We start from the raw sequence: 16,522 nt of genomic DNA on the forward strand, positions 1-16,522 counted from the left end.
ATGATGTCAGTTAGCAGCTTACCAGCTTTTACAACATGAAATAGCTAGTTGGCAAAACTGCTCAATATTTCTCATCAAAGTTAAGTTAAGCCCTGTCTATTTGCTATATTACTGTAAGCTAATAACTGCCTATTATAGGGCAACATATAAGTACACTATGCACATACTTTCATGTCTAAGGGTGTCATCTTTTTTTTAAGGCCGACTTGATCCACATGCAAAGAGAACACTCTCTGCATGTTCGAGTTTAGTAAAAATGGTCGCTCCGTGAACGGGCTCGAAAGCTGAGGACAGCAAAGGTAAAGGGTATTTATTCTTTACTGTTATGGCGTTTAAGCCCCTATAATCGATGCAAGGCCAAAGGGAACCGTCCTTCTTGCTGACAAAAAAGAAACTGGCTCCAAGAGGAGAAGAGGAAGTTCCAAATTATGCCGGCTGCGAGGGATTTGGCTATGTAATTCTCCATTGCCCCCCTCTCCGGCCGAGAGATCTTGTACAGCCAGCTGGAGGGCAATGGAGCGCCCGGTAGGAGGTCGATGGCGCAGTCATAGGGACGGTGAGCAGGGAGGGACGAGGCCCGTGATTTACTAAACACCGAACTAAGGTCATGGTGTTCATGCGGAACCCCGGTGAGATACGGCGGTTCCTCCTCCTCTCCGTCCACAAGAGTTCTAGGGTGACGGCCGACTGTAAACAGGTAGAAACGCATTGGTTAGACCAGGATTCTATTCTTAGATCTGCCCAATTTAGATGGGAGTTATGTGTCTGAAGCCATGGGAAACCCAGAACCAACGAGGCCTGGGAGATGGGGTAAACAAACAGAGCGATGTGCTCTTTATGGTTTCCAGATAGGACCAGCTTGAGCAGTTCAGTCTTATGAGTAATACTATGGAGCGTCTGGCCGTCTAAGGCCAGAACCTGGCGCGGCATAGTTAAAGCCTCAGTTCTAATGTGCATTTGTGTGACTAAACCCAGGTCGATCAGGTCTAACTCGCAGCCCGAATCTAACAGAGCAGTCAGGGGAATGGTGTGGCGGTTAACAACTAGGGAGGCTGGCAGCATGAATCGGGAGGGCAAACTAGGTTGTCGGTCCGCCGGGCTCCTCCTCACAACCGGCGGACCTGCCCTTTTGGTCGGACTGAACATGCAGATATCAGATACCGGTTGAGCCAAAAACGGGGGTGGAGAAGCGGGATGCGCTCTAGCAGTGGTCCGCTCCGTACGGGCCCGTCTCCTCTCCCTCATTCTGGTGTCTAGGCGTACGGCTAGAGCGATATACTCATCTAAATCATCAGGCTCATCTAGAAGAGTGAGCTCGTCTTTTAAAGCCTCGTCAGGGGTCTGAAAAAAAGATGATTTTAGGGCGCTGGAATTCCATCCAGATGCTACTGCCAGAGTAAATTCAGTTAGGGGGCGGTTATGCTGTCTCAGCGCTCGTAAACGATGAGCCATGCTAGAACGGTCCATATCAGAATAAAAAGTTAATCTGAAATCTTTAATAAACTCATCATAGGTGCAGCCAAAGTGGTTGTGATTAGAGAACTTTGCCTCCGCCCACCGCAATGCTCTTCCGGTCAGTAAACCTAACACAAAGGAAATCTTGACGTCGTCATGGGGGAACGACTGTGGGGACCTATTAAACATCAGCGAGCACTGTAACAGAAACCCCCGGCAACTTCCAACCTCCCCGGAAAATTTCTCCAGACTGGGGGACGCTATATCGCGGCTATGTGGTAACTGCTGGGTCACCAGAGGAGCCACAGCGCCCTCCGGGGGTGAGGTGGGCAGAACACCCAGAGAGTGCTGCATTAAGGCTGTGATCTGCTCAAGTTGCTGACTGACCTGTCGCTGCTGGTTGAGGAGGGAGCGGAGGGTCGAACCGTGAGCCTGGATTAGGTGTCCGTGTTCCGACACGGTTCTCTGGAGCGTCTCTGCTGGGTCCGGCTGGCCTGAGTGTTCTGTCATCGTTTTCTTAAGGCCGACTTGACCCACATGCAGAGAGAACACTCAAACAGAGAAGCATGGATTTGATGATTTATTTACACGATTTTCAGAGAAATCAGTCAGAGAATAGCGTGGCCGGAAGTCAGGCTGAAAAGGAAACGGCAGAAGATGAGTGGTGGCCAAGGTAAGAAAAACACTACAATGGTCTTAGCTCACACTTCAGGAGGGGATGGATCCGCCGGGGGTAGAGAGATGCGAGTTTGGGGGCTGTACTACTGCGCAGGAAGGCAACCTGGTCTGATGGTCGAGAGGGTCTCGTGGGAGAGCGGGCAGGTCGAACATGATCAGACTGGAGGGTACACGAGAGCAGCTGCCAGGCAATGTGATCCAGGGGAAAAATCCAGATTTTGTTGCAGGTGGTTCCAAGAGGATCTCCAGCATGGAGCTCAGTTTACAGGCCTAGGAATCAATGAAACAGAACAGGCAATTAGTCAGAGAACTACTGTTCAGGATTACAAGGTAACGGCCAGGTTATCACTACCGCAGTGGTCAAAACACTCAGGCGTAGAAGTGCTGGGGAGCCGCCTTCATATAGTCCTCCAGCTGATGAGGCAACGATGTGCACCTGTCAGGAACTCGGGACCGGGCTCCTGCGCCCTTAGTGGTGGAAGAAAGTAAACAGCAGGCAGGATGAACAACAGACTCTGACAAAGGGAAGTTTAGAGTGGCCAGTAACCCCAGGGAGGAAAGATAATGGAGTACCCAGAGAGAATCCAGGCATGGGAATCAGGGAAATCTTGCAAACTCCAAAGAGAAGCAAGAAAAACCTCTGTTTTCAGAACAGTTGCGTTTAGCTTATGTTTTTTAGTTTGTCTTTGTTGGAATTGTCTCAGCTTTTGTGTTGTTGTACTGTCTTCGGGCTGGCTTGATTTTAGTTTTTCTGATTATTTCTGCTTTTAATTTTGTTACTTGTTCTGGCTGTTTGGACACAAGGCCCCTTTTTTTTATTTTCTTACAACTGCATTTACAAATGCATTACAAATGCATTTCATCTCATTTTGAACGTGACTAAAACGAACCCGGTGGTGGACACCGGCAGTAAGGGACGCTGTCAAGCTGAAGAAGGAGACCTATCGGCTGTTGTTGGCTTGTGGGACTCCTGAGGCGGCTGACATGTACCGTGGGGCCAAGCGTGCCGCGGCCCAGGCGGTGGCAGAGGCAAAAACTCGGACCTGGGAGGAGTTCGGTGAGGCCATGGAGAAGGACTACCGGTTGGCCCCGAAGCGATTCTGGCAAACCGTCCGGCGCCTCAGGAGGGGGAAGTAGTGCTTCACCAACACTGTTTACAGTGGGGGTGGGGAGCTGCTGACCTCGACTGGGAACATTATCGGGCGGTGGAAAGAGTACTTCGAGAATCTCCTCAATCCTGCCATCACGTATTCCCTGGTGGAAACAAAGGCTGGGGACTCGGGGTTAGACTCTTTCATCACCCAGGCTGAAGTCACCGAGGTGGTTAAAAAGCTCCATGGTGGCAGGGCTTCGGAGTTGGATGAGATCCGCCCTGAGTACCTCAAGTCTATGGATGTTATGGGGCTGTCATGGTTGACACGCCTCTTCAACATTGCGTGGCAGACGGGGACAGTGCCTTTGGATTGGCAGACTGGGGTGGTGATCCCCCTACATAAGAAGGGTGACCGGAGGGTGCGTTCCAACTACAGGGGGATCACACTCCTCAGCCTCCCTGGTAAGGCCTACGCCAGGGTATTGGAGAGGAGAGTCCGGCCGATAGTCCAACCTCAGCTTCAGGAGGAGCAGTGTGGTTTTCGTCCCGGCCGTGGAAGACTGGACCAGCTCTATACCCTCTACAGGGTACTCGAGGGTTCATGGGAGTTTGCCCAACCGGTCCACATGTGTTTTGTGGACCTGGAGAAAGCATTAAACTGTGTCTCTCGTGATGCCTTGTGGGGGGTGCTCCAGGAGTATGGAATCGGGGGCCCTTTACTAGGGGCCATCCGGTCCCTGTACGAGCGGAGCAGGAGTGTGGTTCGCATTGCTGGCACTAAGTCGAACCTGTTCCCGGTGCATGTTGGACTCCGGCAGGGCTGCCCTTTGTCACCGGTCTTGTTCATAACTTTTATGGACAGGATTTCTAGGCGCAGCCAAGGGCCGGAGGGGGTCTGGTTTGGGGACCAGAGGATTTCGTCTCTTCTTTTTGCGGATGACTTGGTCCTGCTGGCCCCCTCTATCCAAGACCTACAGAATGCACTGTGGCGGTTCGCAGCCAAGTGTGAAGCGGCTGGGATGAAGATCAGCTCTTCCAAGTCCGAGGCCATGGTTCTCGACCGGAAAAGGGTGGCTGGTCCTCTTCAGGTTGGAGGGGAGTTCCTGCCTCAAGTGGAGGAGTTTAAGTATCTCGGGGTCTTGTTCACAAGTGAGGGAAGAATGGAGCGGGAGATCGACAGACGGATCGGTGCGGCTGCCACGGTAATAGGGGCGCTGTGCTGGTCCGTTGCGGTGAAGAGAGAGCTGAGCCGAAAAGCGAAGCTCTCGATTTACTGATCGGTCTACGTTCCTACCCTCACCTATGGCCATGAACTTTGGGTCATGACCGAAAGAACGAGATCCCGGATACAAGCGGCTGAAATGAGCTTCCTCCGTAGGGTGGCCGGGCACTCCCTTAGAAATAGGGTGAGGAGCTCGGCCATCCGGGAAGGGCTCGGAGTAGAGCCGCTGCTCCTCCACATCGAGAGGAGCCAGTTGAGGTGGCTCGGGCATCTATACCGGATGCCTCCTGGACACCTTCCTCGGGAGGTGTTCCAGCCACGTCCCACCAGGAGGTCGACCCAGGACACGCTGGAGGGACTATGTCTCTCAGCTGGCCTGGGAACGCCTTGGGCTCCCCCCGGAGGAGCTGGAGGAAGTGTCTGGGGAGAGGGACTTCTGGGCGTCTCTGCTGAGTCTGCTGCCCCCGCGACCCGGTCCCGGATAAAGCGGAAGACGACGAGTACAAGTACGAGTAAAACAAAGGAGATGATTGTAGATTTTAAGAGAAACAGGAATAAGTCAAAAACTATTTCTATCATGGGAGAAGAAGTGGAGGTGGTGGAGGAGTATAAATACCTCGGTGTTCACCTGGACAACAGACTAGAGTGGAGATGCAACTGTGAAGCCATCTACAAGAAGGGACAAAGCAGACTGTACTTCTTGAGGAAGCTTAGGTCCTTTGGTGTTTGCAGCAAGATGCTGCATATCTTCTATAAGTCTGTTGTGGAGAGTGTGATCTCTTCTGCCATCATCTGCTGGGGAAGCAGCATCAGAGCCAGGGACTTAAAAAAGCTCAACAAGCTGATAAAGAAGGCTGGCTCTGTTCTGGGGACTCCTCTGGAACCTCTGGAAATCATTGTGGAAAGACTGATTCTTCATAAAATGAGGAACATTATGGAGAACCCTGAGCATCCTCTTCATGAGACTGTCCTACAACAACGGAGTGTCTTCAGGTTTAGCCACATAGTGAGTGGAACACAACATGGGTGCAATAGCATCCACGTTGCTAAGTGTCACTTAGAGAAGTTTGTGAAGGTCCATCAGGCTCTGATGATTGAAGATAGCGGTGAGCCAGTCAGGTCCACGGTGAAAGCTGAAATGATAGCTGCACTGCTTTCTAGGCTTTGGCTACTTACATCAGCTGACCTGGTGGATGTTTCTGCAGAAATTAAGACATAAAATTGCACCAGTTGTTGGGATTCTACAGTACAAGCAATGCAGGCTACACAAGCTCTACTCAGGTCTTCATCCACTTCCATAGACTTTACAGGGTTCTAAGTGGTTACCTCTGTCCATTCTGATACCTCAAGGCAAGCCAAGTTTGGAGGGATATGGGTAAGTTCCTTCTCTTCCAGGCCAGAACAGTTGGATCTCTCCTCCTTGTTTACTTTTAGAGGGGCCCATTCTTTTGATTTTCATATCCTATGGGCCTTTATAGGGAGCTACTGCAATGGTTTCTGCATCCTCGCCACCTTTTTGAGTAGTCTCTGCTCCCTCTGACCCTCCTATGCCAGTCAGTCTCTTGCTTCCTCTTAATGAAATAATCTCCCTTGATCTGTATTTTTTTTTTCCACCTTCCCTGTTCGGTTAGAGTTTTTGGGAAGTTTTCCCTTGAAGGAGTGGCAGCGTTTTAATCTGCAGTTTATAAGTCTTGTTGTTTTAGGTTTATTTTGCTGTTTCTTCCAATTAATTTTAGTCAGCTTTTTGGGTGGTTTATCTTTTTCAATCTTTTACTCATCACTCAGTTTTTTCTTTAGCTGTTCTCAGGTCTGTTTTTACACACACCTGGTCCTGTTGTGTAATTGTTGCCCCCGTATCCACCTTTTTTACATGTCATATTCTTGTCAGTTAATTTTTTTATATCTCAGGTTCGCTTGAGTTCTAAGTTGTTTGCCTCTGGATTTGAGCATGCACTTGGGTCATCCAGTCACAGCCTCATTTATGGCAGGTTCTCTGGAAGTTCTGACCAATCTCTTATCTTTTATATCCATTTATTTGAGTGCTAAATAGAGATTAACTCCACTGTCTCCATCATTGCTTTGATCATTGCTCAGTTTAGATTTAAGATAGCTTGTGTTAAAACAAATAGCAGTCATCACACCTGCAACATGGCAATCAGAACATGTTTCTGCCATTTTTACAGCGGCTGAATTTCAAGTTTTTTGTTCCAGCCACCCCTTCTCAATTTAAATGAGTCAGTTTGGAAAGGACTATGTTTGCAAGTATTCCCCCCTCCGTTTAGCATCTCTTTATTGCCTCTCTGCTACATTCCCTTGTCCTCACTCTGCAATCTCTAACAGAAGAGGGCTTCAAGATGAGGCTAGACAAAGTCAGACAGGGATGGGCCTGAAAGAAGCATATTGTGAGGTCACATTCTTCCCAAATGTAGACAGGAGCCAAGTCAGTAGCTGTCGGAATTACCCCCATGAATCATGTCCATTGTGATGCCAACCCTGGATGAGAACATGGAAAGAAATTAGGTATGGCAGAGCCTTATCAGCTCCTCATTTTGAGCTGGTCAGCCACTTGGTACAACCAAGCCCGTACAGCCTTTTCCCAGTCCTCGCACGTGTAGAGTATCCATGGATGTGGAATTCCTCCACTGCCATGTGTTGTTACTTAAGCATGTGCAGCAGCCAAGTTACTGCGCACTTTTCCATCCACGCCCATCCTCCTGTCTGTGCACTTCCTTCCCTCCCATTTACCCAGAGATCTTTGTGGTGGGTCCTGGAGTTCAGGCAATATTAGGTTGCACCTCTTAAAACATGTCAGGCTTAGTGGTGAAAAAATTAAAGAATGGAAAAATTGTGAAATGCAACATTTTCTTTGAGGGTTTTTTTCACATTCAGGCCATTAGAGAGGAGAGAAAAAGCATGATAAAAAATAAACAGGAATTTCGGTACATTGTTTAGGGATCTCATGTAATATTAGTTTACAACTTTCATTTTGGAGTCTGTATCGAGATATTAGTCCAAATAAACCCCTCTCTGCTTTCCCTTTTCTCTATGTATGTTGAGCTATTAATATTTCATTATATGACAAATTAAGTGAGTTTTATGGAAAACAAAGAATCTGTGTCTGGACGGATGAAAGAGACAGCAAGAGTGAAACACTGCAATAGAAAACACCCAACAACAGAGGAGAGCATAAAAAATAAAGCCCTCTGGTAATTTGAATGAAAGGAGTCAGCAAAGGAGAATGAGTCTGCTACATGATGAACTATTATATACTGCTATTGAGCGTTACATGACTTTAGCTAAAGATTTCAGGCGTCTGAGACTTTGTGAAAGATTGTAAAAAGACATGAACTTTCTAATGCTCCTGTGAATTGTGTATGTGCAGGAAGACAGGAAAACAGAATGACTCTGGAAGTTTCATCCTACCAAACAAATGTTGAATCTTGTCAAACAAATATTTTTGATTTTTCATAGTTGTCTGTTAAGTACATATTATGTTCAACTGTAACTGCACTGTTTTGAAGCCTGTAACTCTGGACCTAGGCAACAGATTGTTTTCTGTTTAAATAGGAACATATTAAATAGATGTGTGGCATTTGTTAGCAACACAGAAAAAGAGTGGAGGGAGCACTTTTACTTCATAGATCAGCTACAATAGCAAACGTGGGTGAGTTCTCTTCACCTGCCAAATGGAAACACTTGGATTGCAAAATAATTGGAATCTTAGGTTTAAAGAAAGCAACATCCCTAAACTGAGGGATGGGGACACGACAGAGTGAATGCAATGGCTACAATAGCTTGAGCAGGGAATTTAAACAGCCAGACCGTATTTTGTGGGTCTAAATGTGAGGAAATTAAGTAGATTTTGTAGAAACGTCCAGTCACGTGTCTATTTTGCTGTGCTCCTTTTCAAAATAGTGCATTTTTTTGGGATCAATTGTGTGTAGTTCACAGTGTTCTGCCATGTCATTACTGGGTACCTTACTTTCTTTCATACTGAAGGATCCACATGAGTGTTCTACAAATGCCTCCAAATGGTCAGCTAATTAGGCCCGAGCAGGAAAACTGCAAGGGCCTATTGTAATCGCTCAAATTCTTATTATTATTCCGGGGACTTTTGGCAGGGCAATATGGGGACTTTGCCATATCCCAAAACTCACCAAATTTTACCCAAAATTGTCCCCCGCGTGAAATTTTTGTTCTTTAATGTCGTCGTCAGTGGGCGTGGCCAAACCACTTAGCCACGCCCCCAAATGTGAGATAGGCCAAACCGTAAGTCGTACAGATCTGAAATTTGGCACAATGCTAGAACTCCTCAAACCAAGAAAAAAACTCTCTTGGGGGTATGCCCTAAAATGCACAGGAAGTCGGCCATTTTGGGTCAAAGGCCTATTTTTGCCCGTTTTTCACTTTTACTCACCTCGAACTTTAACGAACTCCTCCTAGGGATTTTCAGCTATCGGCTTCATATTTGGTCAATATGCAGTTAAGGCATGGGGGATTAAAAGTTATCAAACTTTGAGTTTTCGGCCATGTTTAGGGGGCGTGGCCGGGGCACGAACTTGCCATTCGCGCTCAAAGTGAAAAGATGCAATAACTTTCCCAAAGAAACGACAAATCAAACCAAAGTTGGCATGAAGGAGGACCTTTGGGTTCCCGATGGTCCTATTGGGTCATATTCTGACATCATCAAAGCCACGCCCCCTGAAAACCGGAAGTCACTTTTTTCACTTGGAAAGGTGCCTCTCTGACCCCCTTGACCCAATCAACTTGAAAGTGTGTCAGAAGACAGACAACTACTGGGTCTAACTTCGTTTGAAGCACAGTAACTTTTTAGAAAAGGGCATGGCCGTGGTGGCGCGGCGAAGTCAGACGTCACGCCATGGCCATACGTTTGGCTATAATATACATTTGGTTATCAAAACCTTTTTGATACATGAAAGCGTGTGGGCGTGGCCACGCCACAAAATATGACTTCTCGCTATAAAACAATAAATTGATATAGCTCCTACAAGGAAAGTCACAGACAAATTAAACCTTCTGGGATTGATCTACCTCTGGCCCTGAACAATATTCACTGATCAGATGCTGACATCATCAAAGCCCCGCCCCCTCAGAACAGGAAGTGTCATGTTTCACTTAGTGTGGGCCATATTTGATCTCCTTCAACTAATCAACATGAAACTGTCTCCAATGACAGATAACACGATGGTCTAACTTCATCTCCAGTACTGACAGGTTTGGCTGGAGGGTGTGACCGTGGTGGCGTGGCAAAATCTGATGTGACGCCATGGCGATACGTTTGCCTCTAAATTACACATGCAGGGTCCAATTTACTCCAAACTCAATATGATTGATCCTTGTCAGCCCCTAAACATCTCTATTAGATTACATATGAATTTGGCTCAACAGCGCCCCCTACGACACTTCAAGTGCTCTAGCTCCCTCATGCCCGATCGGATCCACTTCAAACTTCCTGTACATCATCATGTATCAATGTTGGACATGTTGACACAGTCAATACATTACATCACTCTAGCCCCGCCCACTAATAAACAAATGACTGTAGCTTCCATATGGAAGGTCCGATTCACTCCAAACTGAATATGGTTGATCTTTGTCAGCCCCTAAACAGCTCTATTGGATTACATTTAAAATTGGATCAATAGTGCCCCCTAGGACACTTCAAGGGCTATATCTCCCTCATACATCATCGGATCCACTTAAAATGTAGTATACATGATCATGAGTTAATGATTTACATTTTGACACAGTCAATTCATGATGTCGTTTTTGCCCCACCCACAAACAAACAAGCGACTGCAGCGTCCTTCTGGAAGGTCCGATTTACTCGAAATTTTTAATGCTTTTTGCCAGACCGAAACTCTGCATGACCGAAGATCATATAACATGTTGCTCACAGTACTACTTAGTGATGACGTGTTGAAGTGAAGCAGTGTCATCGTCGGTGCCGTGCATGAGGAAATGCCAGGCTCCCGTGGTCGCTCAACAGCCCGAGTTGCGCTGAGGGGTGCGAGGGCCTTCAAAGCTGCTTGCAGGTTTCTAGTTCTTTGTTTTTTTTGCTGCGTCTTTGCGGGGCAATATGGGGACTTTGCCATGCCCCAAAACTCACCAAACTTCACCCAAAATTGTCCCCCGCGTGAAATTCTTGATCCTTAATGTCGTCGTCAGTGGGCGTGGCTGAACCACTTAGCCACGCCCCCAAACGTGAGATAGGCCGAACCGTAAGTCGTACAGATCTGAAATTCAGCACAATGCTATAACTCCTAAAACCAAGAAAAAAGGTCTCTTGGGGGTATGTCCTAAAATGCACAGGAAGTTGGCCATTTTGGATTAAAGGCCGATTTTTGCCCGTTTTTCACTTTTACTCACCTCGAACTTTAACAAACTCCTCCTAGGGATTTTGAGCTATCGGGTTCATATTTGGTCTACATGCAGTTAAGGGATGGGGGATTAAAAGTTATCAAAATCGTGAGTTTTTGGCCATGTTTAGGGGGCGTGGCCGGGGCACGAACTTGGCGTTCGCGCCGAAAGTGAAAAATAGGTCAAAGGCCTATTTTTGCCCGCTTTTCACTTTTACTCACCTCGAACTTTAACGAACTCCTCCTAGGGATTTTCAGCTATCGGCTTCATATTTGGTCAATATGCAGTTAAGGCATGGGGGATTAAAAGTTATCAAAATTTTGAGGTTTTTTTTCGGCCATGATTGACATTTTGACACAATCAATTGATGATGTCGTTTTAGCCCCACCCACAAACAAACAAGTGAGTGTAGCTTCCATCTGGAAGGTCAGATTTACTCAAAATTTTGAATGCTTTTTGCCAGACTGAAACTCTGCATGACCGAAGATTATATGACATGTTGCTCAAAGTGCCACCTACTGGCGACGTGTTGAAGTGACGCGGTGTCATCGTATGTAGGAGGCGATGCCAGGCCCCTGCGGTTGCTCAACAGCCCGAGTTGCGCTGAGGGGTGCGAGGGCCTTCAAAGTTGCTTGCAGGTTTCTAGTTATTATTGGAATTAATAAGACATAGACCAATGCATTTAATTTCATATTTAGTTTCAATAATCTGTGATGCTGAGGTGAGTTAAGTATCTTCATGGTGTAGTGGAAGAATAAGTAATCTTATAATGTTATTATTATTATTCAGGTATACATGCAGTGCGAGAGCTGCAGTGCTAACGAAGCAGAATCCAAAAAGTCTGTTGCAGCAGTGTTATTTTCCTGTAGCATGGTGTCCTACTGCACTGTTTGGCGGATATGTCATGGATGCTTAGGTTTGGGGTTCCAAACATGACATTATCACTCTTTGGCAATGTTTGGCAGTGTTCTTGGCCTGCTTGTGTCCGTTTTATTTTCATCCGTGCTTTTTTTACCTATTTCACACATTTGAACTTAAAAATAAATAAGTAATACGTGATACTACAAGCAAAACACAGTTGACAAGGAAAAATTATAAAAATTATGATATGTATCTTTTAGCTTTGCATCAACACTAGGCAGGATGAGAGAAGCATAAGCAAGAGTCACCCCTTTTTTCCAGCTCTTCCAACCCCTCCTCCAAAGCTTGGGAAGAGCATTCCGGGTGGGGCTGGCATGGCCCTCATACATCATAAGGGCATGACACAAGCTCTGAATGCATGCATCCGGGGAGTGAAGGCTTTGTCATAACACAGCTCTCTGCAAAATAAAATAAACACAAAAGGAGAAGGTGGGGATAGATAAGGACGGGAAGGGAGGGGAGCCAGGTAGGAGGGTAAAAAGGTAAAGTTTTGCAAGACAAAGAAAGGAAGTTTTGCAAAATTGTGCCACAGGAATCCAAGCGACAAGCCCTCCTCTGAGCTGATTACTATTGAGTGAGCCTCAACTCCATTAGCCCAAATAACATCCAGGTGCTGCTGTAGCTATGGTGGCTTTTTTTTTCTGTTTTAACCGGGGTGTAAACGACCTGCTCCTTTTCATGCTCCGACACGGGAGGCCGGGAAACAGGCCAGACGAGCGTCATGTCTCCTTGGGCTATTCCACTCTCCTTCTCACCTGAGTCCCATCAGGACTCCTGCTGCTCCTCGAGACATGTTCTGTTTATCTGCTACCCAGAACATCACCTTAAAACACTGCCGCTCTCTGATCTATGTGTGTGTTGAATGTGGGTGTCTTCTCTCCCTGTGTGAGACCTCCTCAATTAACCATTACAGCTCCCTTCCCACAACTAAGTCAGTGAATAGGGGTGCAGGGCTCACGCTAAACATGTTTTCTTTTTCATGAGGTTATTGAGAAATAGCAGAGAGAGAAAAAATAGAGGGATTTTTAGAAAAGCCAAACAGGACTTATTTTCTGAAAGTGGAGACAGATATATATGCGTGAAACCGCATTACAGATATGTTACCTCTCATTACCTCTAGATAAACAGCAGCACGCCACAGCTGGATGCTGTCTCTCAGTAATGACCACTCTAGTACAAATTAGTGACTTTGGCCAAGCCTATTTTCTCTGGCCTTTTGGTTTGTACTCTGCATCTTTTGGGTCTGTGTTTCACAATTAGGAGCCAAGCCTGAGCATTAGTCATTACTTTACATCTGACTCCACTGGCCATTGAGGCAGTGATGTCCACTTTATTATTTTTATACTCATAATTGAAGTGGTGAAGGTAAAATAACTGGATTTTGCCACTCTACCTACAAAATATGATGAGTAGAATTAATCAGAAATAGAATTAGGTTTATTTGACATATAGCTCTGGTTGCAGAGATTATATAGCGTGCCTTATAAAAGTATTTATACTCTTAAAACGTTTTTAGATGTTGTACATTAATACTTTATTAGATTTTATTAGGATTTTATGGCCCACAGAGAATAGTGCACAATTGTGAATAAGGAAAATGAAACATAGCTTTAAAACCTTTTTATTAATAAAAAGTTAAAATGATTCACATATATTTGTATTCAGGTCCCCCTATGTCAATACTTTATGCAACCAATTTACATGGAATTACAGCTTTACTTTCACTTTCAAGTATGTCTCTACATTCACATATAGAGACTGAAGATTTTGTCTATTCTTTGCAAAATAAATTCAGTCATTGGATGAAGAGGATCTGTGACATTATGTTCAAGTCTTGCCACAGATTCTCAATTAGAGTCGGGTCTGGACTTTTACTGGGCCCTGCGAACACATAAACAAGTTTGGATCTAAACTATTCCATTGTAGCTCTGGCTGTGTCTTTAGAGTCATTGTCCTGATGGAAGGTCAACCTCTGTCCCAAGTCTTTGGCCTTTTATCAGGTTTTCTTCCAGGAAAGTCCTGTATTTAGCTACATCCATCTACCCATAAACCTTGACCAGCTTCCCTGATCCTGCTGAAGAAAAGTATCCCTATATCATGATGCTGTCACCACCATGTTCTTCAGTGGGGTTGGTGTTTTTAAGGTAATCTCATCTGATCAAAGGCTCTTCTTCCATATGGTTCCTGTGTCACTTGTAGTAACATGCACATAGGACTTCTTATGACTTTTTCCAGCAATGGCTTTTGTTTTGACACACAGCATGATACTGTCATGCCAACAACATGCTTTACGGAGGGGGTGGTGAGTTCAGGGTGATAATCAGTGTTAGGTTTTCACCACACAGTGTTCTGCAGGTAGGCGAAAAAACTCTGACGAGAAATCCTTCCTCAGTGTTTCCTGTCTCCCCTATATGGCTTGTGGCAAACTGCAAACTGGACCTCACACGAATTTCAATCAGGAAGACTTTCTTTGTACCACGCTTCCATAAAGACGAGAGCGCATAACAGATTCTTCTGAGCTGTAGATTTATGCAGCTTATCAGTTACCAGGCCTCTTGGCTGAAATTATTTAAGAATTTCTAAGTAAAGATGCCCCTCAAGAAGGCCATAAGAAGTCTTGTATGTAGCCATGTTAAGATTCAATTTCAAATGATGGGTTGAAAAGTGCTCCTTGAGATGTTCAAAGCTTGGGATCTTGTTTTAAACTAACAATGCTTTAAAATTCTCTCCAACTCTATCCCTGACTTATCTGCTGTGTTCCTTGGTTTTCATGATGTTGTTTGTTCATTAATGTTCTCTAACAAAGCGCTGAGGCCTTCACAGAGCAGCTGGATAACTACTGAGATTAAATTACACACACAATGATCTCTGAAGGTAATTGGTTGCACTTGATTTTATATGGAGTTTTGATGAAAATTCATGGCCCATTTCTTCCTTGTCTCAGCTCTGGGCAAGTGGAAAGCGCATCAAGAACTCCTACACTTCCCTGCCTCCTCACCGGCTCCCGTCACCCGGCCTGGTTTCTCCAGCAGTTTTTCCTTCCATCTTCATCCCTCAAACCGATCATCCTACAAATTTCCATGCTTCATTCATCGTTCATGGATTCTCTCCAGCGTTCCACGTCATCCCTTACTCACCTGCTCTGTGACTTCGCTGCCATCTCTGCCACATCAGCATTTCCTCTTTCCCTCTCCATCGTAGCTGCCTGCTCCTCGGCTCCTCCCACCGCCGTTCGCCCTTGCTAACGCCCGGCCTAGCTTGCCTCTAGGTAAGATGTATCACTCCACTCTCTCTTCTCTATCTTTTTCATTCATGTGGTCTTCAAACGTGCAGTGTTTACCACACCTCTTTTCATTCAGGTTGATCATTTACTCCCATGTATTTTACCATCTCGTTCAGGCTCAGCTCTAAATCCTACGGAGGTACCCCATTAATCTGGTTTCTCTCAGTTTACCATCTCCCGAGGCTGTCTAAATGTATCGCTTCCCCTGATAACTTTCTGCTTCGTTTAAATCATCTCGTCCCCTGCTTTCTGTACGAACTACCGCACCCTGCTGCCAGTCGGACCTCTCGGAGTTTCTCCGGTCCTTGGTCCTCAGAAGTGATCACACTCTCTAACACTGACTCTTAAAGGACGATTCTCAAACTGCTTCTAACTTTCTGCTCTTTTATTCTAAATTAAGCAGAGGAATGATTACAAAGATCAGCGCTGAGGCTCCTGTCTCGAATCATCGCCGTATGTGAAAGGTTGACAAAAAGCCCCGAGAAGGTCACATGTGTTTTTTTTTTATCTGGCACTCCAAAGCAATAGATGTGCACTTCCCTAGTGTTTATCAGTAGAATACGTGTCACCATTACGGTGTCTGTCTGATAAGTTGTGTAGTACCTGGTGTCCATTTTTAATCTAAGTATGCTGTGGCATTCTAATCAGTTATCGGCTACTCCCTTTAAAAAACCCAGTGCCCCAGCCACATGTCATTTATGTCAAAACCTTAGGCCATTTATCCCTGTATGTACTTCGAAGTGTATTCTTATCTTTGTGGGATGTATGGAAGAAATCAGCTATGCTTAATATTATTAAAGATTCTCCCTAACATTTCTTAGGATCCTCTATTGGCGCTCAGCCGTCTCTAGGCATTCAGAGTCGCCAGCTGCATAGTTTCACCTGAGCATAGATAATTCAATACTTTCCGTCCCTCATTGTTGTCCTATTTCTTATATGGCTGCTCGTTTTTCATCAGTATCTCTAGTCCTTCTCAGCCTTAGCTGCATCCACCCTCGCTCAATCAAGAGCCCGCTTAGACTGCGCTGTTCTTTCCACTGACAATTTATATTGCAAGCCACCTTCTGATTCCAGCGGCTTAGTTGGCCATCAGAGCACTTTGCTCTTCTCTTCCTTTTCCCAGAACGTCTGCACGGTCACAAATTGCCGGGCTTTCCGCTCCAGTCTCCTTTCTAACTGGAACGGTGTCTCCTTCTCTTCCAGCGTCGTTGTTCGCTCAGCTGACACGTTTCAAGTTTTACAGTTTGTAGCGTCCCGGTCTAAAAGAATGTCTCTCAGCGGATGTTCACAATCTTTGGTTGAAAGAGCCTTGCATGTGATCACATTGTAAGATCTAAGGATATGCAGAATGTAATAACTTTAATAACTCAATCTGTATGCTGCTTTTAACCTCCTTTGCCTCATTACCTTACCATAAAAGACTTATTAATCTTAAATTATTACAAACATTTTGTTCTTCACAATCTTTCCCTTGAGTGCTTTTACCCCG

General features: G+C 45.6%; 1 long non-coding RNA gene across 2 annotated transcripts in view; it reads left to right on the plus strand.

The window, feature by feature from the left end:
• Window positions 1–15,012, plus strand: part of LOC124858795 — a 63,256-nt gene extending 48,244 nt beyond the window's left edge. For both annotated transcript variants that reach the window (XR_007035934.1, XR_007035933.1), the window contains one exon: window positions 14,695–15,012. This is a non-coding gene — a long non-coding RNA (uncharacterized LOC124858795). The remainder of the gene's footprint in view (window positions 1–14,694) is intronic.
• The last annotated feature ends 1,510 nt before the right edge of the window (window positions 15,013–16,522 follow it).

The sequence above is a fragment of the Girardinichthys multiradiatus genome, chromosome 22 (assembly GCF_021462225.1).
Source record: "Girardinichthys multiradiatus isolate DD_20200921_A chromosome 22, DD_fGirMul_XY1, whole genome shotgun sequence".
Classification (NCBI taxonomy): domain Eukaryota; kingdom Metazoa; phylum Chordata; class Actinopteri; order Cyprinodontiformes; family Goodeidae; genus Girardinichthys; species Girardinichthys multiradiatus.